Consider the following 27896-nt stretch of genomic DNA (forward strand, 5'->3'; position numbering starts at 1 on the left):
CGTCAAAAAAATGCGTTTATGATTGGACACCCTCTAATTAGCAACCAATACCAACTCAGCTTTGAAAAATTGACTTGCGAATTAACTCCATTAACTAAATGAAATGACATACAGGATTTCACGAGCTACAGGTTTAAATTTTTTTTTTTTTAAATCACATAAAAGTAAAGCGCAATAGTGTCAATTTGTAACTTGCATAATCAGCGATAACCCAATGATATTATTTCAACTAGTTACACACTGGGGAGCTCAAGTGATGTATGTAACAGTTGTTGTGTTCGTGGAATCTTACAGGACTAACGTTACATGTTTATCCGATTTGAGTATTGGACCACGGAGATCACTGTATTGCTTCAAAATATCGCCCGTGTAGGTAAAGTAGCTCCTCATGAAATACATTATGACATTAAGATGTTATCTGACATTATGATGCTACACACCCACCACTTTCCAAAGATATGTAACTAGGCGATACTTGATTTGAAAAAGAAAGTCAAAACCATAGCTACCAAGAAATAGACCGCGATAACAACTTCACCTCAGTATAGAGTTGCAAATTATATCAAATCAAGCAAACATGGTTTAAATTGTCCAATCTCACAACTGCTGTATCAGATTGTCGTGTTTGTGTAAAAGAAAGCTACCTGAACAAACGCCCTCCTTGAATGTTGTGATTTCTATCCAGGCTCCGTATGCAGCAGCCCGACTCTATCGAACAGGTAGAATTTAGGACCCGTTGGAGAAAACGCCAGTGAGAGTCATTCACAGATTCCGCCATACTGGATTTTGACTAGCCAATAAATCACGTGTCGTGCGCTATACCTCAGTGGTCGCGCTCTCTTGCATTTCCTTAGGAGGCGGGTTCACCGAATGATGTTGGTCGGCTTGTTTGACACTGGAGTAACTTCATGTTGCCACAGAATGCTGTTCAGGGTTGGGTAGCTTGCTTTCGGAGTGTAATCTGTAACAGTTACTAGTTACCTGTCCAACATTGTAATTAGTAACGTCATTTTTTGGGATTACCCAAATGACTTCCAATTACTATCCCCTCAAAAAACATGGATACACTACACGACAAATTCCTAATTTCGTTGCCTACTCGGGACGCTGGTCCGTGAGCGAGTTTAATGTGAGCCGTTCGAGAGATGCAATATGAGGGTGATCACCAATAGCCAATGAGAGCTCGCAAGAGAAGCCAGCGAGATGACGAAGTTGTTTGGAGAAGGAGCGATGTCTAGGGACAACTACTAGAGTATGCACTACTAGTATGCGTTTGTGCTTTGCCAAAGTGTCAAATTGTTACAGCTCTGACGTTCACAAGCAAGCAATGTAATTCAATTCAAAATGTTGGCTAGATACAGTATTTCCATTCTGTATGGCAATTGTGAATGTCTGACTGAAAACGTTTATGAGGCTGCTTTGAGCCACAGCTCGTAGCTAAATTACATTTAATCACATCATTGTTTTCGCGAGACAGCGTCCAGGGTTGGGCAGGTTACGTTCTAAATGTAATCCGTTAGTTACTAGTTACCTGTCCAAAATTGTAATCAGTAATGTAACTTTTGGATTACCCAAAATCAGTAACGTAATCTGATTACTTTCCCCTTAAGAGGCGTTAGAAGAAGACACAAATGTATGTTACCAATTGAATGACATCTATTTCAGGATAAAAAAATGTAATTAAAGTTTACATAGCTGGCCATATATGGATGTTACATTTTACTTCATGGGTTGATTATGTAGGCTTCGTCTAACCCATTGCTTTCTACTACATATGATTTGATTTGATTATATATTTACATTAAAAACAAAGTCTATCAGAATTCCAGTCATTCCAATCAATGTTTAAACCCCTTGATCTTCAAGAATAGGACATGGAAATATGGAAGTATAGATTAGCCAAATTGTTTTACCTGAGCATAACCCCAAAACTAAGGACTGATTCGTCAGCCCTAGTCTGTTGTTTATGATTTTGTTGTCATGGAGTACTGGTTAGGCTCGTTGATTTGAGTTGAAAAAAATGCTGCGCTCATGGCATGCTTTGAGCACTATTGAAAAGTGCTATTTACATGTCAAAAATGAATGCCATATTCTGCATTTGCTTTAGGCCTATTGTTTACCTTTTTGTTGGTGACACTTTGATGTCTTGATAATATGCATCTGTTTATAGGGCAAATCCACAAATGAAATAATAACTAAACATTTGCCCCGCCTCTGTTTTGGTAAAAAGCTGAGGGATGGGCCTGGAGAAATGTAACCACTCTCGTATTACTAGACAGAGCTATGGATGCAAGGACTGACCATCCACGATATCAAAATTATTGTTTTAACAATGTTATGAGGCTATACAGTGTTTGTTTACATTTACAATGTTCTCATGGAGTGTGACAGTTGAACTTAGCTCATGAGTTATTGAACTTAGCTCATGAGCAGTGGAACTTAGCTCATGAGGCATTTATAAGTTACATTTTTCAAGAATCACTAGATATACATTACCGTTCAAAAGATCGGTGTCATTTTAGAAATGTCCTTGTTTTTGAAAGAAAAGCCATTGTTTTGTCCATTAAAATAACATCCAATTGATCAGAAATACAGTGTAGACATTGTTAATGTTGTAAATGACTATTGTAGCTGGAAACTGCTATTGTAGCTGGTTTTTTTATGGAATATCTACATAGGCGTACAGAGGCCCATTATCAGCAACCATCACTCCTGTGTTCCAATGGCACGTTGTGTTAGCTAATCCTAGTTTATCATTTTAAAAGGCTAATTGATCATTAGAAAACCCTTCACAGCTGAAAAATGTTGTTCTGATTAAAGAAGCAATAAAACTGGCCTTCTTTAGACTAGTTGAGTATCTGGAGTATCAGTATTTGTGGGTTCGATTCCAGGATCAAAATGGCCAGAAACAAATAACTTTCTTCTGAAACTCGTCTTGTTCTAAGAAATGAAGGCTCTTCCATGCGACAAATTGCCAAGAAACTGAAGATCTCGTACAATGCTGTGTACCCTTCACAGAACAGCGCAAACTGTCTCTAACCAGAAAACAAGGACATCTCTAAGTAACCCCAAACTTTTGAATGGTAGTGTATATATTGAACCTTAATTTGACTACGCAAGTCAGTTAAGAACAAATGCTTAATTACAATGACGGCCTACCCCAGCCAAACCCAAATCCGAATGACGCTGGGCCAATTGTGCACCGCCCTATGGGACTCCCAATCACGGCCGGTTGTGATGTAGCCTGGAATCGAACCAGGGTCTGTAGTGACGCCTCTAGCACTGAGATGCAGTGCCTTAGATCGCTGCCCCACTCAAGAGACCAAAATATATGAACAGTATCAGTCAAAGGTTTGGACATCTATTAATTCAAGGGTTTTCCTTTACTTTTGCTATTTTCTACATTTTGTAATAATAGTGAAGACATCAAAACTATGAAATAACATATGTAGTAACCAAAAAAGTGTTAAACAAATCTACATTTATTTTAGATTTTAGATTCTTCAAAGTAGCCACCCTTTGCCTTGATGACAGCTTGGCACACTCTTGGCATTCTCTCAAACAGCTTCATGAGGAATGCTTTTCCAACGGTCTTGAAGGAGTTCCCACATATGCTGAGCACTTGTTGGCTGCTTTTCCTTCAATCTGCGGTCCAACTCATCCCAAACCATCTCAATTGGGTTGAGGTTGGGTGATTGTGGAGGCCAGGTCATCTGATGCAGCACTCCATCACTCTCCTTCTTGGACAAATAGCCCTTACACAGCCTGGAGGTGTGTTTTGGGTGATTGTCCTTTTAAAAAACGAATTGTAGTCCCACTAAACACAAACCAGATGGGATGGCATATTGCTGCAGAATGCTGTGGTAGACATGCTGGTTAAGTGTGCCTTAAATTCTAAGTAAATCACAGACAGTGTAACCAGAAAAGCACCCCCACACTATCACACCTCCTCCTCCATGCTTCACGGTGGGAACCATACATGCAGAGATCATCCGTTCACCTACTCTGTGTCTCACAAAGACACGGCGGTTGGAACTAAAAATATAAAATTTGGACTCATCAGACTAAAGAACAGATTTCCACTGGTGTAGTGTGCATTGCTCGTGTTTCTTGGCCCAAGCGAGTCTCTTCTTATTGGTGTCCTTTAGTAGTGGTTTCTTTGCAGCAATTCGAACATGAAGGGCTGATTTACGCAGTCTCCGCTGAACTAGAGGCTGACCGATTATGATTTTCCAACGCAGATACCGATTATTGGAGGACCAAAAAAGCCGATACTGATTTGAAAAAAAAAATATTTGTAATAATGACAATTACAACAACACTGAATGACCACTTATTTTAACTTAATATAATACATCAATAAAATCAATTTAGCCTCAAATAAATAATGAAACATGTTCAATATGGTTTAAATAATGCAAAAACAAAGTGTTGGAAAAGAAAGTAAAAGTGCAATATGTGCCATGTAAGAAAGCGACCGTTTAAGTTCCTTGCTCAGAACATGAGAACATATGAAAGCTGGTAGTTCCTTTTAACATGAGTCTTCAATATTCCTAGGTAAGAAGTTTTAGGTTGTAGTTATTATAGGAATTATAGGACTATTTATCTCTATACCATTTGTATTTTATATATCTTTGACTATTGGATGTTCTCATAGGCACTTTAGTATTGCCAGTGTAACAGTATATCTTCTGTCCCTCTCCTCGCTCCTACCTGGGCTCGAACCAGGAACACATCGACAACAGCCACCCTCGAAGCTGCGTTACCCATGCAGAGCAAGGGGAACAACTAATCCAAGTCTCAGAGCGAGTGACGTTTGAAACGCTATTAGCGCGCACCCCGCTAACTAGCTAGCCATTTCATATTGGTTACACCAGCCTAATCTTGGGAGTTGATAGGCTTGAAGTCATAAACAACGCAATGCTTGAAGCATTGCGAAGAGCTGCTGGCAAAACGCACAAAAGTGCTGTTTGAATGAATGCTTACGAGCCTGCTGGTGCCTACCATTGCTCAGTCAGACTGATAAGTTCAAACAGGTGCCATTAATACAGGTAACGAGTGGAGGACAGAGGAGCCTCTTAAAGAAGAAGTTACAGGTCTGTGAGAGCCAGAAATCTTGCTGTTGCGACTCTAGGGGCAATATTTTCATTTTTGGAGAAAAAAACGTTCCCGTTCTAAACGGGATATTTTGTCAGGACAAGATGCTAGAATATGCATATAATTGAGCTTTGGATAGAAAACACTCTAACGTTTCCAAAACTGTAAAGATATTGTCTGTGAGTATAACAGAACTGATGTTGCAGGCGAAAGCCTGAGAAAAATCCAATCCGGAAGTGCCCCAGGTTTTGAAAGCGCTAGGTTCCAATGAGTCCCTATCGAGCTGTGAATGTGCCATCAATGAGCTTACGCTTTCTACGTATTCCCCAAGGTGTCTACAGCATGGTGACATAGTTTTACGCATTTATGTTGAAGAATAGCCGTAGGCGGCCACATTGCGTAAGTGGTCACATGGTGGCTCCGAGAGAGATTATCGCGTAAATTACAGAGGTAGCCATTACTCCAATCGGTCCTACTGAAAAACCAATTGTCCCGACGGATATATTATCGAATAGATATTAGAAAAACACCTTGAGGATTGATTATAAACAACGTTTGCCATGTTTCTGTCGATATTATGGAGCTAATTTTGAATATTTTTCTCAGCCAAACGTGAAGAACAAACGGAGCTATTTCACCTACAAAAATAATCTTCTGGGAAAAAATTAACTTTGGCTATCTACCTGGGAGTCTCGTGAGTGAAAACATCCGAAGTTCATCAAAGGTAAACGATTTAATTTGATTGCTTTTCTGATTTGTGACAAGGTTGCCTGCTGCTAGCAAGGCATAATGCTATGCTAGGCTATCGATAAACTTACACAAATGCTTGTCTAGCTTTGGCTGTAAAGCATATTTTGAAAATCTGAGATGACAGGGTGATTAACAAAAGGCTAAGCTGTGTCTCAATATATTTCATTTGTGATTTTCATGAATAGGAATATTTTCTAGGGATATTTTTGTCAGTTGCGTTATGCTAATTAGTGTAAGGCGATGATTACGCTCCCGGATCCGGGATGGGGAGTCACAAGAAGTTGGGAGAACTTGCACAATTGGTGGCTGACTAAATACTTTTTTGCCCACTATACCCTGACTCTGTGTGCAATGAATGCAAGAGAAGTGACACAATTTGACCGCATCGATTATATGCGACGCAGGACACGATAGATAAATAAGTCATATCATCAACCTTGTGATTATGATTGATTGATTGATTGTTTTTTATAAGATAAGTTTAATGCTAGCTAGCAACCTCCCTTGGCTTCTTACTGCATTCGCGTAACAGGCAGGCTCCCCGTGGAGTGCAATGTAAGGCAGGTGGTTAGAGCGTTGGACTAGTTAACCGTAAGGTTGCAAGATTGAATCCCCGAGCTGACAAGGTAAAAATCTGTCGTTCTGCCCCTGAACAAGGCAGTTAACCCACCGTTCCTAGGCCGTCATTGAAGGCAAGAATGTGTTCTTAACTGACTTGCCTAGTTAAATAATGGTGTAAAAAAAATATGTATTATCGGTGTCCGAAAATACAGATTTCCGATTGTCATGAAAACTTGAAATCGGCCCTAATTAATCGGCCATTCCGATTAATCGGTCGACCTCTACTCTGAACAGTTGATGTTGATATGTGTCTGTTACTTGATCTCTGTGAAGCATTTATTTGGGCTGCAATTTCTAAGGCTGGTAACTCTAATGTACTTATCCTCTGCAGCAGAGGTAACTCAGGGTCTTCCTTTCCTGTGGCGGTCCTCATGAGAACCAGTTTCATCTTAGCGCATGATGGTTTTTTTTAATGCACTTGAAGAAACTTAAAAAGTTCTTGAAATATTTTTACTTTTAACAAAGCACGCCTGTTAATTAATGGAAATGCATTCCAGGTGACTACCTCATGAAGTTGGATGAGAGAGTGTGCAAAGCTGTCATCAAGGCAAAGGGTGGCTACTTTGAAGAATCGAGTCTATCAAAAGTGAGCGAGTTTGAGCATGTGTCCGCCTATGGATTGTTATTTTTATCAGCATGAATTCAATTGAGCAATAAAGCCCCACTTTTATTCCATAGGCTGGGATCCGCACTATGCAGCTGTTGCAAGAGTGCATTTTTCACTGGCTGTCCATTGGTTTCAAAAACAATGATTGATAGGCAGCTTAAACCTTTTGAATTAAACTATTATTGGGTTCAAATACACATTTAGATTTGTGAACAGCCATCCACAATAACCACAATCCGTAACATGCTGACCACACCAGTCGCGTCGTGTCCGCGAACGTTACAAAAATAAATGTACACATACATGTCATTCAACCATTGCACCCACACTGCTCGCGCTCGCCAACGAGCATCTGCGTTGCCAGGCACTAAAATATAAGTTGATTCTATTTGTGAAGCCGAACGCGCTGTAAGTCTCCCATCTCCTCATTGGTTTTTAGAATCATATACCCATGTGGGTGATTGAAAGATGAACTGAGGTCGGTTGTGGTAATGCACCTTATTATGAAAGTTTGTTGCCAATCGCCATATAAAGTCCAAAGAAGAAAAAGAAGCCTGGAAGGAGGAGAGATGACTATAAATGATTCGGTTGCCCGTTTTATGTGTGGATTCATTTTCTGAGTAGAGGACCTTGTGCATTTCAGGTAAAATAACAACTCAATGTTTATATCCCAGGACAAATTAGCTAGCAACAGCAAGCCAACTACCTAAATAGGACAAATTAGCTAGCAACTACAAGCTAGCTAGCTAAATTGCTATAAATGTTTAATGCTTTTCGACCTGTCCCCATATTAATATAATTGGTTCGGAGTTTGTTTTGAGAATTCAAGCTGCGTATCGTGATCGCGTTTGGTGTGGAGGGACAAAATACATTTGTACACGATGGCGGATGCGTGTCCGGTTTGGGCATGGTTTAAGGCGCAAATAGCTAAATGAGAGAGCAGCAGTGTGATTCACATCAATGCTCTATGTAGATATCAATAATAAGTGATATCCGTATCGCCGTAGACTACACCACTGCTGTCATCCTTACCTCCAAGTGTTTATTCAAGTTGGATAATCTTTGGATGCCGACAGCAGTCACACCATTGGAAGACATAGCTTGGACTGTAGCCTACAAAGCCTATTCCTTCTCTTATCCTGTGATTCACATTTGGTGTGTCATAATAGTGGTTGGACTTACTCAGGTGGAACAAACTTAACCTTCAGTCTTTTTTCAATGCTGATTTGAATGTCATTGAGAAAACAGAGAAGTGTCAAAGATTTTTATTCGCGAACATCCTTTCTGAATTTAAAAGTATTCCTCAAAGTAATCAAAAGTATCTGTAATCTGAAAACAATATTTTTGCTGGTAACGTAACGGATTACAGTTACCACTTTTGTAATCCTTTACTTGTACCCCAACCCTGCACAGAGTGAAGTGAAGAATCTTGCCAAGCCAAACTGCTTCTTGACACAATGCCCGCTTAACCCGGAAGCCAGCCGCACCAATATGTCAGAGGAAGCACCATACACCTTGTGGCCGTGTCAGGGTGCATGCGCCCATCCCGCCACAGGAGTCGCTAGAGCGCAATGGGACAAGGAAATCTTGGCCTGCCAAACCCTTTCCTAACCCGGACGACGCTGGGCCAATTGTGCGCTGCCTCATTGGCCAGCTGTGACACAGCCTGGGATCGAACCCGGGTCTGTAGGGATGCCTCAAGCACTGCAATGCAGTGCCTTTGACCGCTGTACCACTCGGGAGGCCCCCGCAAATGGATTTTGACAAACAATTGGTCCCCCAAAAAATGCGTCCCTCCGTTGAATTTCAAAATCCCAATGTGGCCCTCGGCCAAAAAGTTTGCCCACCACTGTTGTACGGTGACCCCGTCTGTGCCACATCTTTTAGTGTGAGTGACACTATGTTGGCTAGACAAAAAAAACGAATGAAAAGATGGTCATCATCATAGTGCTCTCTGACTTGTGGTCAGATTCGCTCAGGTGGAACAAACTTAAACTTCCGTGTTTTTTCAATGCTAAATTGAAGGTGTCATTATGTATATTTTTTCGCAAACATCCTTTCTGAATTTAAAAGGAATCTATTTTTTCAAAAGTATATGTAATCTGATTAAAATATTTTTGCTGGTAGCGTAACTGATTAGTTGTTTTTTTTGTAATCAGATTACATGCAATCAGTTACTCCCCAACCCTGAGGCTATTATATGGCTTTTTAAAATGGCCTATTAAGCTGAGGTGGGTCCACTTTTACAATTCCCAATACGAAGTAGCTATTCTGATTGTGTTGGGAACATGGCAATTGTATCAATAGCAAGAATATTGATTTGATAAAGACTTTCAGGATCTGCTCCTACTTAAGGAGCCAATCATCTTGAAGTCATGACATATTTACATTAAGGTAGACCTACTTAAAAATAATTTATCAATGTGTGTATAAGTAGTTTATGAACCGTTATTCATTTATAGATAGTTTATTTTGTGTCATAAACCATTTTAATACATTTGTTGAAATTGTGTCATAAACCATTACAATACATTTGTTGAAATTGTGTTAGTCATTTGGCTGCTTGCCAAGTACTGAGTTTATATATGGCTGCACTGGCAATAATGACAGTAATAATCAATAACAGTGCAGTCAAAAATAATAATGACAGTGGCTAGAAGCAGTTTCTACTAATGAACCCATTCCTCTTTGTCGTCGGGGTCATTGACGTTAGTCGTTATCTTACGATTTGCTTCACCACTCAAAAAATGACATATTGGCGTGGATTAACAAAAAGCACAAGTTAAAAGCAGATTTGGAATTTGTTCACTGCATGTCATAATCCCATAGAAAGCCAATGCATTTTAATGTGGTGGGGAAACGCATAAGTATGCACGCAGAAACACACGCACGCAGAAACGCACGCACGCACGCACGCACGCTCACACACACATACTTGCACACACACACACACACTCTTTGCGTTCAAAGACGGGAAGACTGCCAGGAATGATGCACAATCATCCAAGTTAAATAGTAGTGTTATGAATAATGAGAGGTTCTGTCAACACACCATCATTTCGATATTTACTATAGAAGAAATTTAGATTTCTGGTTCATATGTTTGCAAATTACCTGCATCTGCATGATTACACATGAAAATGCCTTTTTGCCTAATGCAGCAGAAGTATTTGAATAAGCGATACCATTACTGGATGGACTAACTCTACAGCATCAGATGGGAGCTGTACTCAACAAAGAGCCTATAGCACCATTATTTCCAGCACATTGTGGAAAAGGCAGGTGGAGCCATCGACATCTACATTCATATATTTTTACATCACTACTGACAAATTATAAATGACGATTTTAAACTACTCTGATTGCTAAGAGGAAAACTCTGGGTCGATGGCTCCACCAGCCTTTTCCATTCACACTGGGCCTCAAGTGTGAGCAGCACACATTTGTGCAGATATCATTTTTATGAGCAATTTCACAAACATTACGGCATTGACCAAAGTTTTCATAGCTCTGTTTAGTTATTAATTCAAATGATCAATTAGAAAACAGTTGCATAAACAAATCATGTCACTGGTACAGCAGGCTGTTTACCAATCACATGGCATTGTTTGAGTATTTGAGCCATACTTCCCGAACATTTCCTCTTCAAAAATAAAATTATCTTATATCACTAGCTCTTCCTCTCGAGCTACAAATAAACAAAGCATTTACAAAAAAAGCACTATGTACACCACACTATAGCAGTCTCATCCACTCACAGGATAATGTCCACTAAACTGTTTGGCAAGACAATTTCCTGCATTGTAAGTCAAGAGATAACACATTCATTTCCCTCCCAAAATAATGGAAAGGACTCAGTTTTGTTCATGAAGAAACCAGCTAATTCTTCAGTGGATTGCTCAGTGAATGCACATCACCGTGATGATATTACACTCTCAGTGAAGCAAAGGAGAACCGAGCACAGCATTAAACATCAAGCTTCTCTGCTTCTGGCAATGGATGGATGGTTGGATGGATACGGAGATGGATGTCACTGAAGGGAATGGAGGTGTGTTGAGATCTGGAAGTGAGCCCTATTTTGTTCTCAGTCGGAGGAAAATATTATTATTATTTATTATTTCCCTGCAAGGCTTCTGCTTTCTATACCAGGGATACTATGCCACAAAGGCCTCCCATCCACTAACACTATCCAAACCCTGCGGATGTAGACTAGCATACGGTACATTGCAAGCTGGTCCATGCTGGTCAGATTCTTGTCAAACTGGTCTGACCAGCATGGTCTAGCTGGTTCTGCTGGCCGACCAGCCCTCGTGTTTCGCTGGGGACCTGCCTTCGTTTGTGTTTTCGTTAGTGACCAGACTTCACTGTGTTTTGGACACTGGTGACCAGCATAAGCTAAAGCAAAACTAGCATCATATCACATTATGTTGGCTTGCAAAGCAATGTTTAATTCCTATTGGAATCCAGACAGAGTGGATTCCCACAATCTGCATTCAGAATAACTACCAAGGTCAGAAAGATGAATAAGTAAGACTTCCCTAACCAGTGGAAATCAAACTTTTTCAGCGGGGACTCCATTTTCTTTTCACCAAATATTTGGACATTGTCCCATACAATTCTTGTTCCAAGAATGGTTTAATGCTTTGATTTTATTTACATTTTGGCTACCTCACTGCAATTGAACACCAACAGAGATATGGGTATAAGACGAGATACAGTACTTATTTCTCCGCACTAACAATGGGATTCATTGTCCACAGAGCGGAACAGCAGGCTGTCAAGCTCCCCCTATTCATCTCTTTGGATTGGTGTATACATCTCGTTATTGAAATATTTGTTTAAATATTCGATGAGGGAAAGTTCAATGGAAAGTTAGATGCTATGCTAGCCTCATGATTATGCATAGACTCAAATTTCACACTTTCATGTATATCATTACACTCGTAACAACCTAAGCATTACGGAACTATTTGATCAAATAAGTGTCATGTATCAAAATAGCAGTTCATGTTTATCTTGACTAAATTCAACACTTTCTCATTGCCCCCCCATAAAATAACTTCCCACATAATTAAAATTAAGGATCTTCTTATCATGGACAGATTTTCGGCAGAGATAGGGCTCTCGCCTTTGCCTCTCTCTCCACTAATAAACCACCTAAACTGAAACAACCATTTCAGTAATGGGTGCAATGATTCCAACAAACAAATTGGATTAGTTTAGAAAATATATGTTATTTATCTTTATGTAACATAACATAAATTAATTGATTAGTTCATCAATCAATGTACAAAAACACAGATATTGAAACAAACAATGCTGAAAATCTAACTGGAATAGATCATGCTGGGAACACTGCACCATGGAAAAATGTATAGAATAACATGAGATTAGCTATAAAACTGCACATTTTTCTCGATGCCCCATAACAATATGTGTAGAATTACAGGAAATTAGCTTTAAAACAGCCACATTTTCTCTTAGCCTCATGGCAAAATGTGTAAAATAGCATGAGATTATCTATAAAACTGCACATTTATCTCTTTGCTCCATGACAAAATGTGTAGAATTGAAGAAAGTTAGCTATTTACCCAAAAAAACTGGGGGTGGGGGGCCCTTGCTCAGACCTTGTGGGGTGCCCCGCGAAACTGCAGTATGCCACTGGCTGCGTGGTGTTGCAGACCAGAACAATTCTGATTACTTTCAGTGTCAACCTCACTTGGGATTAGAAATGATAGAAATGGGATAAATAGAACGGACTTCTAAGCTCTAACCCTGGCAATTTGACTGGTAAACTCATGGGTTCACTCGCAATGGCTGCCTGGTATTGTGATGCAATCATTTCCATGGTATTTTGAAATGTTCTATCAACTGATGCTGGACTGTCATGGTAATGTATACTGAACAAAAATATAAACCCAACATGCAAACATTTCTACGATTTTACTGAATTCATATAAGGAAATCAGTCAATTGAAATAAATTCATTAGACCCTAATCTACGAATGTTTGTAAATGTCTGTGAATTATGTCTTTTCAACTTTCATTCAGAACTGAAAATGTACCTGAATTCAATGTCCGAAAAATACATATTTACAACTTTAATTCGGAACCGAAAATGCACCTGATTTCAGCATCCGGAAAGGATGTATTTTCAACGTCCGGAAAATATGCATTTTAAACGTCTGGAAAAGACGTCTTCAGAACTTTCATTCTGAACCTAAAACGAACCTAACTTCAAAGTCTGGAAAATATGTATTTTTAAACGTGATTTTGTTTACTGGGAAGTGCCTTTCTTAAGGGCACAACAGCAAGAGATGGTACATGGGATCAGAGACCAGCAGCCCTCTAGTTGCCAGTTGCGTTCCCATTTTTTACACTTGCACGAGGCTTGAACAGCACCTTTCTGTCTGCTTGCCTCAAGGCTAGAGGGGTGAATATACAGAGCACTAATATGGTACAACCACTCTGTTCAAAAGAAGCACAAAAGCTGTATCTTCTTGTATTCTATTCATTCATATACAGATTCGCAACCCCTGGATTTGCCGCGAGTCCCTCCTTTGAATGGTGTTCCAGTGTTTTAGTATTGACTTGTAAGCCACTTTTTGTCCCTGTTCTTTCGTTTGTTGTCTGTTTGTACCTCTCTGCTTTGAACATGTTGGCTAATTACGAGCTTGGCTCATGCTAACTGACACATCTAAAGGAATGCCGGCAGTAAATCAGATTGATAGCATTTGATTAAAATAAGAAGATGCAGCAGGGAGGCAGGCATAGAGACAGAGAGAGTGCCAGGAAGCCTGTGGCTTCGAGATTTTTGAAAAGGGTGCCATAGTGGCATAGTGGGAGCTTTCACACTGCTGAACCCACTACTGCTACTCTGCCTGCTTGGCTGTGCTTAACAGGCTTGGCTGCCAAGTTGTGGTATACATGTCATTAATCCCGCTTATCCACTTACAGCACCTTACATTGTGGAGGAGGAATAGCCGGTCGCTGATGTTGCCGCCATTGCCACTTAGCTTCCCCTATGCTACTAAATCTAACATAGTCCACCTATTATAGCCTTGATTTTACTTCAAATAAACCCTGTAATAGTTTTGATCATCCCAAGGCCTACAAATATACTCCCCTCCATATGTACAGTGCCTTGCGAAAGTATTCGGCCCCCTTGAACTTTGCGACCTTTTGCCACATTTCAGACTTCAAACATAAAGATATAAAACTGTATTTTTTTGTGAAGAATCAACAACAAGTGGGACACAATCATGAAGTGGAACGACATTTATTGGATATTTCAAACTTTTTTAACAAATCAAAAACAGAAAAATTGGGCGTGCAAAATTATTCAGCCCCCTTAAGTTAATACTTTGTAGCGCCACCTTTTGCTGCGATTATGTATGTGAGTCGCTTGGGGTATGTCTCTATCAGTTTTGCACATCGAGAGACTGAAATTTTTTCCCATTCCTCCTTGCAAAACAGCTCGAGCTCAGTGAGGTTGGATGGAGAGCATTTGTGAACAGCAGTTTTCAGTTCTTTCCACAGATTCTCGATTGGATTCAGGTCTGGACTTTGACTTGACCATTCTAACACCTGGATATGTTTATTTTTGAACCATTCCATTGTAGATTTTGCTTTATGTTTTGGATCATTGTCTTGTTGGAAGACAAATCTCCGTCCCAGTCTCGGGTCTTTTGCAGACTCCATCAGGTTTTCTTCCAGAATGGTCCTGTATTTGGCTCCATCCATCTTCCCATCAATTTTAACCATCTTCCCTGTTCCTGCTGAAGAAAAGCAGGCCCAAACCAAGATGCTGCCACCACCATGTTTGACAGTGGGGATGGTGTGTTCAGCTGTGTTGCTTTTACGCCAAACATAACGTTTTGCATTGTTGCCAAAAAGTTCCATTTTGGTTTCATCTGACCAGAGCACCTTCTTCCACATGTTTGGTGTGTCTCCCAGGTGGCTTGTGGCAAACTTTAAACAACACTTTTTATGGATATCTTTAAGAAATGGCTTTCTTCTTGCCACTCTTCCATAAAGGCCAGATTTGTGCAATATACGACTGATTGATGAGTGATCATGGGCCTCTTGGCTGCATCTCTGATCAGTCTTCTCCTTGTATGAGCTGAAAGTTTAGAGGGACGGCCAGGTCTTGGTAGATTTGCAGTGGTCTGATACTCCTTCCATTTCAATATTATCGCTTGCACAGTGCTCCTTGGGATGTTTAAAGCTTGGGAAATCTTTTTGTATCCAAATCAGGCTTTAAACTTCTTCACAACAGTATCTCGGACCTGCCTGGTGTGTTCCTTGTTCTTCATGATGCTCTCTGCGCTTTTAACGGACCTCTGAGACTATCACAGTGCAGGTGCATTGATATGGAGACTTGATTACACACAGGTGGATTGTATTTATCATCATTAGTCATTTAGGTCAACATTGGATCATTTAGAGATCCTCACTGAACTTCTGGAGAGAGTTTGCTGCACTGAAAGTAAAGGGGCTGAATAATTTTGCACGCCCAATTTTTCAGTTTTGGATTTGTTAAAAAAGTTTGAAATATCCAATAAATGTCGTTCCACTTCATGATTGTGTCCCACTTGTTGTTGATTCTTCACAAAAAAATAAAGTTTTATATCTTTATGTTTGAAGCCTGAAATGTGGCAAAAGGTCGCAAAGTTCAAGGGGGCCGAATACTTTCGCAAGGCACTGTATTTGGACAGTAAAGCATTTTTTATTTATTTAATTGGCTCTACTCCAGCATTTTCGATTTGAGATTAAATGTTTCATATGAGGCGTCTACAGTGTCACTTTTTATTTGAGGGTAGGCAACATTACCTCTGACATGCTGACCCTCAAAACTGCAGCACCACAGGAGTGTGTGCTAAGTCCCCTCCTGTACTCCCTGTCCATCCACTACTGCATGGCCATTCACGACTCCAACACCATCATCAAGTTTGCTGAAGACACAACGTGGTAGGCCTGATCACCAGTGACAATGAGACAGCCTACAGGGAAGACTTGGTCAGTGATCTGGTAGTGTGGTTCTAAGAGAACAACCTCTCCCTCAACATCATACTGTCACGATCGTTGTAAGAAGCGGACCAAAGCGCAGCGTGGTGTGAATGCATCATTTAATAGATGACAAAAAACACGAAGTAAACTGTACAAAAACAATAAACAAATAACGACCGTGAAGCTATCATAAGAACTGTGCTGACACAAGCAACTAACATAGACAATCACCCACAAACAAACAGTGAAACCCAGGCTACCTAAGTATGATTCTCAATCAGAGACAACGACACCTGCCTCTGATTGAGAACCATACTAGGCCGAAACATAGAAATCCCAAAATCATAGAAAAACAAACATAGACTGCCCACCCCAACTCACGCCCTGACCATACTAAATAACGACAAAACAAAGGAAATAAAGGTCAGAACGTGACACATACATATCTGTTTTACCGGTTAGAAATTAAAGTACTTTATGCATCTAGTTCCCCTTTCTGAAGAAGTCATAAGTATTTGGACAAATTCAGTGTATTGAAGTAGTCAAAAGTTTCCTACCACGCAATAATTGCATCAAGCTCGGAACTCTATGCATTTGCACTTTGTTTTGGCTGTGTTTTGGCTGTGTTTTGGCTGTGTTTTGGCTGTGTTTCGCCCAATAGGAACTGAATTGTGAAGAATGAATTGTATCATTTTGGAGTACATTTGATTGTAAATAAGAATAGAAGATGTTTCTGAACACTTTTACATTAATGTTGATGCTACCATGAGTATGGCTATTCATGAATGACTCATGAATGATGATCATCACCCTTCAAAAATCACAAATAAAAATATAAAATGCAAACCTCCCCTGTTAATGGTAATGTTGAGAGGAATATTTTTGTTTGCCTCTGAACGGTATCTCACTCATAATTATTCATGATTCATTCATGATTTTTCTTAATCATGGTATTATCCAGATTCCTTTAGAAGAGTTCAGAAACATCTTTTCACTTTGAAAGAAAATTCACCGTTTAGTTACTATTGGGCAAAACATAGCCGGAAACAAAACCAAAACAAATTGCAAATGCGTCTAACGGGTTTGTACGAGTCACAAACTTGATGTGGTCATTGCTTGCAAGAAATATGGGACTAAATACTTAAGTTTTGATAACAGTGATACACTGCCTTCAGAAAGTATTCCCACCCCTTGACCTTTCCACATTTTGTTGTGTTACAGCCTGAATTTAAAATGGATTATAACAATAATTTTTCTCAATGGCCCAAACAGAATACTCCGTAATGTCATAGTCTAGTTATGTTTTTAGAAATGTTACACATTAATAAAAAATGTAAGCTGAAATGTCTTGAGTCAATAAGTATTCAACCCCTTTGTTATGGCACGCCTAAATAAGTTCAGGAGTAAAACGTAGCTTAACAAGTCACATAGTATGTTGCATGGACTCCCTCTGTGTGCAATAATAGTGTTTAACATCAATAAGATGATTTTTAAATGACTACCTCATCTCTGTATTCCACACATACAATTATCTGTAAGGTCCCTCAGTCGAGCAGGGCATTTCAAACACAGATTCAACCACAAAGACCAGGGAGGTTTTCCAATGCCTCGCAGGGAAGCTATTGGTAGATTGGTATAAAAAAAAGCAGGCATTGAATATCCCTGTGAGAATGGTGAAGTTATTAATTACACTTTGGATGGTGTAGATTCAAGTTGGCTGCAGTCAACACAAAGATACAGGTGTCCTTCCTAACTCAGTTGCCAGAGAGGAAGGAAACCGCTTGGGGATTTCACCATGAGGCCAATGACTTTAAAACAGTTACAGAGTTTAATGGCTGTGATTGAAGAAAATTGAGGATGGATCAACAACATTGTAGTTACTCCACAATACTAACCTAAATTACAAGAAAAAAGAAGGAAGCCTATAGAGAATACAAATATTCCAAAACATGCATCCTGTTTGCAAAAAGGCACTAAAGTATAACTGCAAAACATTATCAAAGAAATTATCTTTACCTTATGTCTGGAATACAAAGTGTTATGTTTGGGGCAAATCCAACACAACACATCACAGAGTATAACTCTTCATATTTCAAGCATGGTGGTGGCTGCATCATGTTATGGGTATGCTTGTCATCGGCAAGAACTAGGGAGTTTTTTAGAATAAAAAGAAACGGATTAGAGAAAAGCACAGGCAAAACCCTAGAGGAAAACCTAGATCAGTCTGCTTTCCAACAGACACTGGAAGACAAATTCACCTTTCAGCAGGACAATAACCTAAAACACAAGTCCAAATACACACTGGAGTTGCTTACCAAGACAACATTGACTATTCCTGATTGAACTAGTTACTGTTTGGGCTTAAATCGTCTTGAAAATCTATGGCAAGACTTGGCTGTCTAGCATGGCTGTCTGGCAATGGTCAACAGCCAACTTGACAGAGCTTGAAAAAATTGTAAAAGTATAATGTGCAACTATTGTACAATCCAGGTGTCCAAAGCTCTTAGAGACTTAGCCAGAAAGAATCACAGCTACAATCGCTGCCAGAGGTTATTCTAACATGTTTTGACCCCGGGGTGTGAATACTTATGTAAATGAGATATATCTGTATTTCATTTTCAATCGTTTTGCAAACATTTCTAAAAACATTTTCACTTTGTCATTATAGAGTATTGTGTGTTAATGGGTGACAAAAAAATATATTTCATCCATTTTGAAATCAGGCTGAAACACAACAAAATGTGTAATAAGTCAAGGGGTATGAATACTTTCTGAAGGCACTGAGTTACAATTTCAGTTTGTTTTTTTTAAGAAACATGAGGGATTTAACCTGCACTCTTCGGATCTGCAGCCAGATCATTAACCCTCTGCACCACCAGGGGATAGATGTGGCCTTGCGGGTTATTTTTGGTCAATCAGGACAAAACACAATTTTCAAGTTATTAAAATGTTCCTATCATCTTCATGTGCTGTGTACTTGTAACACTGTATTTTATGATTTTGCTATTGATCTTTTTTGGACCCTTGTAATTGAAAACGGCCTGGAAATATGTTGTGAGTGGATGAATGTGCTCAGGTAGTGTCACGCCCTGACCTTAGTTATCTCTGTTTTCTTTATTATTTTGGGTAAGTCGGGGTGTGACTAGGGTGAGTATGTTAGTTTAGACTTGTCTAGGGGTTTTGTATATCTAGGGGTTTTGTATATCTAGGGGTTTTGTAAATCTATGGTTTATTGTATGTCTATGGTGGCCTGAATTGGTTCCCAATCAGAGGCAGCTGTTTATCGTTGTCTCTGATTGGGGACCATATTTAGGTAGCCATTTTGCCTAGGGTATTTGTGGGTTCTTGTTCTATGTTTAGTTGCCTGTCTGCCCTATCATATTAGTGTCACGGTTCGTTTTGTTATTTTGTTCAGTGTTCATTCGTTTAATAAAGTAGAATGTACGCATACCACGCTGCACCTTGGTCTCCTCCTTACGACGGACGTGACAGGTAGCCTAGTAAAGGAGCCCTTTGAAAAATCCAATGAGGAATCTTTACGACTAGGCCCACAGAGATCCTATTGAATTAATAGGGATTCTATATGGAATTCTATGATTCGCCCCAACCACATACAGTAGGAGGTCTGGTACCGGGATTTTTTTTTTATCTACTTTTATCCCTGACTGTCCTGTGCTGTACTGTTCTGTCCAAAGTTGTGAAACATTGACGTCTATGACTGGTTCCGATTTGGTCAGACAGGACCAAAAAAAGACATTGCTTCGTGAGTTAACCCCTAAACTGCTCCCTTCTCGGGTGCTGCTCCGGCTTACCATGTGTTAGTATTCTGTTCCTCACAAAATGGCCAATAAAGTATCTATTCTATTCTATTTTCTGCCCACATACACATGCACACGTGTCTGTCACTATCCCAGGGTGTTAATGAAACACCACATGCCCCATATTGTTACTGTGCTCAACTGCACAGCCTCTCAATTCCTGGGACGTAGTGGAGCTTATCCAGGCGTACTCGATTTACAGCTGTGGACATGTAGTTTCACATGGTTGTCAAGTGTTTTCATAACGTTTGGCTTAACTAATAAGATTGTACTGAAAGAGGAGTACGCTTTTCAAAAGGTGCGAGGTTGTTTTTGCTTCGGACAACAGCATATAAACCCTTTTTACGTCAGGGTAAATCTTATGCTCTCTGGTTCTGCACACCTACAAGAAAGCTTAATGGAGCGATACGGTCCATTCTATGCCTGTTATGTGGTGAAAAAAACATTCTGTGTGCATTGACGAGGTGAGCTCACTCAGAAGCCCAGAACGCGTCCTTCGGGAACATTGAAAGAGACAGAAACATGTGAGCGCACAGCCAACCGAGCCAAAGTACCACGAAAGCCTTGCTATGCCACACACACAGGCAATAGCCACAATACCCTTCTAATCCACTGTCGATGACACCAACGCTTCCTGGCAGGACCAGGAAGAGGGCTTTTGTAGAGTGAGTGAGGGCTTAGAATTGTACCTTCCTCGCAGCGAACGCCAAGTCAGTTGGGAGCGCCGTCTCCATGGTAACGTAGGATTATCATCTCTTACATAACGACGGCTGGGCATTTAAACCCCCTAAATTAACCACAACAGTCAGTGCACTAGTTTTGTTACCAAGATGTGTGTGTGTTCAAGGCATCCGCTGTAAAAGTCTATAAGTAACAAATGCATAGGCTTTGTCAATAGCACAGACGTGCTGGCACTTAGGTTTTTGAGTGACGTGATTTTTCAATCATGTACATCTAGATTGACAACACCAAACGGGTCCTAGATCATATGTAATCACCTATCATCTGAATCAAATTCTGTTGAGCGCCAGACCGACTGCCGACTACAAATCCTGATATGAACACTTTGGAAGGCCACAATGGCTTTTACACAACTCTGTGGAAACTGAGGGCATATAAAGGGATATTTCACCAAAACAACAATCCTCTGTGCTTCTATTCAACAACATAAAACAAAATGTGTGTTACTCCCAGTATATATGACAGCATCTATTTTAAAACCTTTTATTGTACGATGAAATAGTGCAGATGCATGTAATACAACCATACTCCATTTCAAATTTGATGTACTTTTGCACTCAAAATGCAGCATTCTGAATGTGTGCATTGTATTTATTAAACTGTTAAACCGCAACATTAATTTAGCACTACTTCAGAAAAAGTAAGTTTAACACCTACCACAGTGGTAAGAAATGCCAAGGGTTCTCAACCTTCATTTTACAGTTGCGTAGCTAAAAACAGCTTTTAAAATCACATTTTTCTGAACAAAGACTTTAATATGCATATTTCCAATTTTATGATGACCAGAAGTCCTGAGATATTAAACATTCAGGCAGAGTTTAGGAAGACAGCAGTGCTCCCCATCAATAATGATCTGGGAGCAAGAGTTAATCTACCAGTCGCTCACTTCCAATTAGAATTATCTAATTTACATATTCAGCTGTGGAGCGCAAAATCGTCCCGTCCTCAAATCCGGCATGTGATTAAATCATAGCAAGTTTCCATTTAATGAGGTTTCCGGAAATCACTGTTTTTCAAAGGTTCAAATACCTAGACATCTTGTAGGAATGATCGCCATGCTTGAATAAAGATGTCTTCTAACTTTCTTCGCTTTAAGAAGAAGACCAGATATCTAAGTTATCATTGCCTCTTCCACCCCACCCTGAACTCCACCCTGGCTTGCCTCTCTCCCATCACTCCCCCAGGTCATCAGGCCCCTAATGCCAAGATGGCTATCTTCTTCACCTCCACCCTGTTGTTTGAATTGAACTAAAATAGGATTCATTAATAAAACTGAAATAGGGGAATGACGATGTCCGTTTTGCATTACAACTTGTAAGGAGTCATCATGAAAAACAGAGTGAGAGTGATGCTTTGTGCTGTGAAATACAGACTCTTAAAGGTTGGTGTTGTCTTTCACCATGTTATTAGAGTGTTATTAGATATGCTCACGCTGTAACCTAACAAGGAGAGGGTATAAATAACCCTTTCAGGCTCGCGTACATTGCTAAGTGAAATTAAGCAAAGAAATTGGGCATTAGCTTAGCTGGAATAATTTGATTCTCCACCAATTATCCATCTTTGTGAGATCAATTGCCTTAAAATCTAATCTCTTGAACTTCTCCCCATAAAAAGCCTTTTGTTTACCACTTCAGTAGCAGTGGATAGATAAATATCTATTTTTCACCCTGATCAAGTCATATTATGAGCTCAGAGACAGCCCAAAGTGTGTACACGTATGGTTCCACCCAATCTCCAAATAAAACACAAATTTGTGGCGTAACTGCAGCAACAGAATTACACCATGGCTTGATGTTTTAATTATGCGATGTGGTGCCGTATCTTAGCTATCACAGAATTACACCATGGCTTGATGTTTTAATTACACCATGTTGTGCCGTATCTAAGCTGCCAGTCAAACTCCACAAAAGTTAAACTAGAACTTCATTTTACACATTCATTCTGAATGGTTAAGGTTAGGGAAAGGGTTTAACTTAAGTTTAGTCATTAATTCTGAGTCGTTAAGTTAAGGGTTAAGGTTCGGGAAAGGTCTAAAACAACAATAACACCACTGGGAAACCTGAACTTGCGACCCTCGGAGCCTGAGGCTTAAACGCCCATCCACCATCCCCATCCACACAACCTTGGCACGCCGCAAGCCTACTAGATGGTAATAGGTGCTCATGTTGCCCCTAGTGGACATTAGTTGGTGGTGGCTGGTATTTTTACTGAAAGAACAATGTTTCACCAGCACATTTAGTAATAATGCTGTGTTTTCAACCCTGTGGCCCTTACCCAAAGATCAATTTCAGGATTTCAGCGAAACTAGACAAAATGTACACATTCGCCAGCATATCCTTAGATCTGAAGTAACACCTAATGGTGGTATCAGTCTCTTGTTCTCTTGTGTGTGGATGGCACCTTAAACAGGGTTGGACCTGGCACCCTCTCTCTAACAGAAGAAGACACCCTAGCACAGTCGGTCTTGGGGCCCCCCTTGGTGCACCTTTTGGTTTTTGCCCCTAGCACTACACAGCTAATTCAAATAACCAACTGATCAAAAACCTAAATGTGCACCCAGGGGGGGCCCCAAGACAGAGTTTGTGAAACCCTGCCCCAGTATAATGCAGCTTTCATTAAAAGAGGGGAAGGTCCTAGCAAGGGGAATGATGGGACACCTGTCATGCCGGAGGACTAATTAATAGTTTCCGGAAGAGCAGTGGCACACCAGAAAGAACCAGACAGCACTTTGTGCTAATTGCAAGCTGAAAACAATGCATCTGTCAGATAAGGATCACAGGTTGTGTACAATATAGCACCATGGGAATGGGGTTTGATGGATGACTCAGCGATAATCTTGTTCATAATGAGTGTCATAAATACTGTATATCAGACAAGCAAAGAGCCAACCGCAACGCTGATAGCTAGTGAGTGTAAACAACGGTAGTTATGGTAAGTTACGGTAGTTACGGTAGTTATGGTTTTGTCTTTTTACTAGATTTGTATTATTTCTTGCAGCGTGTAAAGCGTTGTAGGACTCCAAATGTCTGCTGGGCCTCTAAGGATTAGATCTTTCTTTTTTCTTTTTTACAAGAGGTCAATCAAAGCCAGGTTGGAGAGTGTAGGGACAATCAGTTAAATAGGCAAATTAATCTTTTCAGCAATAATCTGACAAGTGAAGGTGAAAGGGACTGGAAGATAAAGGGGAGGAAGAGCACAAGGGAGAGGAGATGCCTGTTCATTAGTGTAGCAATCAAGTAGCGAGAGAGCTAAACAGGGCTGCAGTCATCAGAACAAATTGAATGACACACGCCTTTTTGAAAATATCTCTCTGCTCAAAGTGAGTTGGAAATCAAATTCAGCAGAGGGTAACAGAGCCTGTGGACGGATAAGGGCTTTAAAAGTTGTGCTTCGAACAGTGTTGAAAGTTTGAGAATTTGAGGTTGAAGTGTAAGGAAACTGTTTTCGGTAGCCTGACGCATTTACACTTTCCAAAAACACAGACTCAATGTATCCTTGTCTACCTCCGGAGGTGGTCAGCAAGATATGATTACAACCAGACCACAATTCGTCTTTGGGGTGTCTACCTCCACCATCCAATTGTGTCTAATGTGGCAATGATCCAATCACGTCGTACTTTAATATTACATGTAGTTCTAAGCAGGGTCTTAGATAAGGCATCAGCCCTGTCCACAGATCCCCCCCAGCTATCTGATCCATTTACTCAAGCTGTGGGTGAGGGTCCCCCCCTTCCCCTGCTCAATCAGTGCCCCACTAATGAGTCTTGTAAAACTTTACACACAGCACCACTCTATCCAACCTGGATTCCCACATCCAACGTTGCTAGGGATACCAGACACAACAATACTCTAACATTTACAAGCTTAATTCCTCCCAGATGCTTAGAAGACTACATTTAAACTCACTATTCATGCTACATTTCTGTTTCACACTTTTGGACTGTTTAGAAAAGCTAAAGCTAAATATAATTTTTTTGCTATTTCTTTCATGTTGTACAACTGTGTGAAACCAGGTAACTGGAGATGTTATCCTGCTTTGCTGCCTCCTCACCGAAACCTTTTCTCCTTGTGAAATCGAAGCTGTTGCTTGTGTAAATCACGTTCCCAGGGGCACGATCCTAAAAGCTATCAAGAGAAATTGGGTGAATTGGTTTTCACTCCATAAGACACCGCTCAGGGACTTCTGTACTCCCATCTAAACAAAGAACCCCTCTAACGTGTTCGACTTCAGTATACACCTCCCTATCTGTTGTGTGGTTTTAGACCCCATCATAGCACTGAGACTGCACTTGTGAAGGTGGTACATTACCTTTTAATGGCATCAGACCGAGGCTCTGCATCTGTCCTCGTGCTCCTAGACCTTAGTGCTGCTTCACCAGATTATTTTGGAGAGATTGGAAACCCAAATTGATCTACATGGACAAGCTCTGGCCTGGTTTAGATCTTATCTGTCAGAAAGATATCAGTTTGTCTCTGTGAATGGTTTGTCCTCTGACAAATCAACTGTACATTTCGGTGTTCCTCAAGGTTCCGTTTTAGGACCACTATTGTTTTCACTATATATTTTACCTCTTGGGGATGTCATTCGAAAACATAATGTTAACTTTCACTGCTATGCGGGTGACACACAGCTGTACATTTCAATGAAACATGGTGAAGCCCCAAAATTGCCCTCGCTAGAAGCATGTGTTTCAGACATAAGGACGTGGATGGCTGCAAACTTTCTACTTTTAAACAAAACAGAAATGCTTGTTCTAGGTCCCAAGAAACAAAGAGATCTTCTGTTGAATCTGACAATTAATCTTAATGGTTGTACAGTCGTCTCAAATAAAACTGTGAAGGACCTCGGCGTTACTCTGGACCCTGATCTCTCTTTTGAAGAACATATCAAGACTGTTTCAAGGACAGCTTTTTTCCATCTACGTAACATTGCAAAAATCACAAACTTTCTGTCCAAAAATGATGCAGAAAAATTAATCCATGCTTTTGTCACTTCTAGGTTAGACTACTGCAATGCTCTACTTTCCGGCTACCCGGATAAAGCACTAAATAAACTTCAGTTAGTGCTAAATACGGCTGCTAGAATCCTGACTAGAACCAAAAAATTTGATCATATTACTCCAGTGCTAGCCTCCCTACACTGGCTTCCTGTCAAGGCAAGGGCTGATTTCAAGGTTTTACTGCTAACCTACAAAGCATTACATGGGCTTTCATTACATACCTACACGTACGCTACGGTCACAAAATGCAGGCCTCCTCCCTAGAATTTCTAAGCAAACAGCTGGAGGCAGGGCTTTCTCCTACAGAGCTCAATTTTTATGGAATGGTCTGCCTAACAATGTGAGAGACGCAAACTCGGTCTCAACCTTAAGTCTTTACTGAAGACTCATCTCTTCAGTGGGTCATATGATTGAGTGTAGTCTGGCCCAGGAGTGTGAAGGTGAACAGAAAGGCTCTGGAGCAACGAACCGCCCTTGCTGTCTCTGCCTGGCCGGTTCCCCTCTTTCCACTGGGATTCTCTGCCTCTAACCCTATTACAGGGGCTGAGTCACTGGCTTACTAGGGCTCTTTCATACCGTCCCTAGGAGGGGTGCGTCACTTGAGTGGGTTGAGTCACTGATGTGATCTTCCTGTCTGGGTTGGCGCCCCCCCTTGGGTTGTGCCGTGGCGGAGATCTTTGGTGGCTATACTCGGCCTTGTCTCAGGATGGTAAGTTGGTGGTTGAAGATATCCCTCTAGTGGTGTGGGGGCTGTGCTTTGGCAAAGTGGGTGGGGTTATATCCTTCCTGATTGGCCCTGTCCGGGCATGTCATCGGATAGGGCCTCACCCCTCCTGTCTCAGCCTCCAGTATTTATGCTGCGGTAGTTTATGTGTCGGGGGGATAGGGTCAGTTTGTTATATCTGGAGTACTTCTCCTGTCCTATCCGGTGTCCTGTGTGAATTTAAGTATGCTCTCTCTAATTCTCTCTTTCTTTCTCTCTCTCGGAGGACCTGAGCCCTAGGACCATGCCTCAGGACTACCGGGCATGATGACTTGCTGTCCCCAGTCCACCTGGCCGTGCTGCTGCTCCAGTTTCAACTGTTCTGCCTGTGATTGTTATTATTTGACCATGCTGGTCATTTATGAACATTTGAACATCTTGGCCATGTTCTGTTATAATCTCCACCCTGCACAGCCAGAAGAGGACTGGCCACCCCACATAGCCTGGTTCCTCTCTAGGTTTCTTCCTAGGTTTTGGCTTTCTAGGGAGTTTTTCCTAGCCACCGTGCTTCTACACCTGCATTGCTTGCTGTTTGGGGTTTTAGGCTGGGTTTCTGTACAGCACTTTGAGATATCAGCTGATGTACGAAGGGCTATATAAATACATTTGATTTGATAAGCTTTTGACCTCCCTTGGTTAATAAGGATCTGACCCTTTTTCTCCAATTTTCCCCTAAAATGACATACCCAAATCTAACTCAGGACCTGAAGGATATGCATAGTCTTGATGCCATTTGAAAGGAAACACTTTGAAGTTTGTGGAAACGTGAAATTAATGTAGGAGAATATAACACATTAGATCTGGTAAAAAATAATACAAAGAAAAAAACGTGTTAAGATTTTGGCCACTAGATGGCAGCAGTGTATGTGTAAAGTTTTAGACTGATTCAATGAACCATTGTATTTCTGTTCAAAATGTTTTATTAAGACTACCCAGATGTGCCTAATTGGTTTATTAATACATGTTCAAGTTAATTGTGCACGCTCCTCAAACAATAGAGTGGTATTATTTCACTGTAATAGCTACTGTAAATTGGACAGTGAGTTGGATTAGTTAGAATTTAAGCTTTCTGCCCATATCAGAAATGTCTATATTCTGGGAAATGTTCTTGTTACTTACAACCTCATGCTAATCACATTAGCCTACCTTAGCTTTACTTTCCACTTGTCTTCTATGTGCAAATGAATAAATATTTTAAAACATCCAATAAAATCACAAGGATTTCTACTATGATAACACTCAGTATTGTACCCTCTAAGAACTTCCATTGGATACATATGTTTGTCTCTCATGGCCTGATGGAATGATTTCCTCTCATAAAAAGGTCAGGAGAACAACAAAGGATTCCACAAATAGTTTTGTCAACACTCACCCAAAGTGGTGTCGTGCAAGATTGACATTCTATTCTGGAAGAGCAGTTTGCTGTCGTTCTGTAGCCTAAAAGGACCCCCCAGAAGAAGTTGCCGCCACTATTTACAGTGCATTCGGAAA

General features: G+C 40.5%; 1 protein-coding gene and 1 long non-coding RNA gene across 6 annotated transcripts in view; one reads left to right on the top strand and one right to left on the bottom strand.

The window, feature by feature from the left end:
- The window catches only part of hdac4 (histone deacetylase 4), a 259159-nt gene extending 257982 nt beyond the window's left edge, over nucleotides 1-1177 (bottom strand). For 2 of the 5 annotated variants that reach the window (XM_090215730.1, XM_036958951.2), the window contains exon 1: nucleotides 645-1177. The gene's annotated coding sequence lies outside the window, so the exon portion shown is untranslated. The remainder of the gene's footprint in view (nucleotides 1-644) is intronic. The other 3 variants (XM_036958952.2, XM_090215734.1, XM_090215733.1) reach the window with 3 other exon arrangements.
- LOC149972829 (uncharacterized) lies at nucleotides 232-27641 on the top strand. The gene is made up of 2 exons (XR_016490571.1): nucleotides 232-373; nucleotides 26632-27641. It is a non-coding gene; the product is annotated as an uncharacterized LOC149972829 (long non-coding RNA).
- The last annotated feature ends 255 nt before the right edge of the window (nucleotides 27642-27896 follow it).

The sequence above is a fragment of the Oncorhynchus mykiss genome, chromosome 22, assembly GCF_057628025.1.
Source record: "Oncorhynchus mykiss isolate SJ-2025 chromosome 22, ASM5762802v1, whole genome shotgun sequence".
Taxonomy (NCBI): domain Eukaryota; kingdom Metazoa; phylum Chordata; class Actinopteri; order Salmoniformes; family Salmonidae; genus Oncorhynchus; species Oncorhynchus mykiss.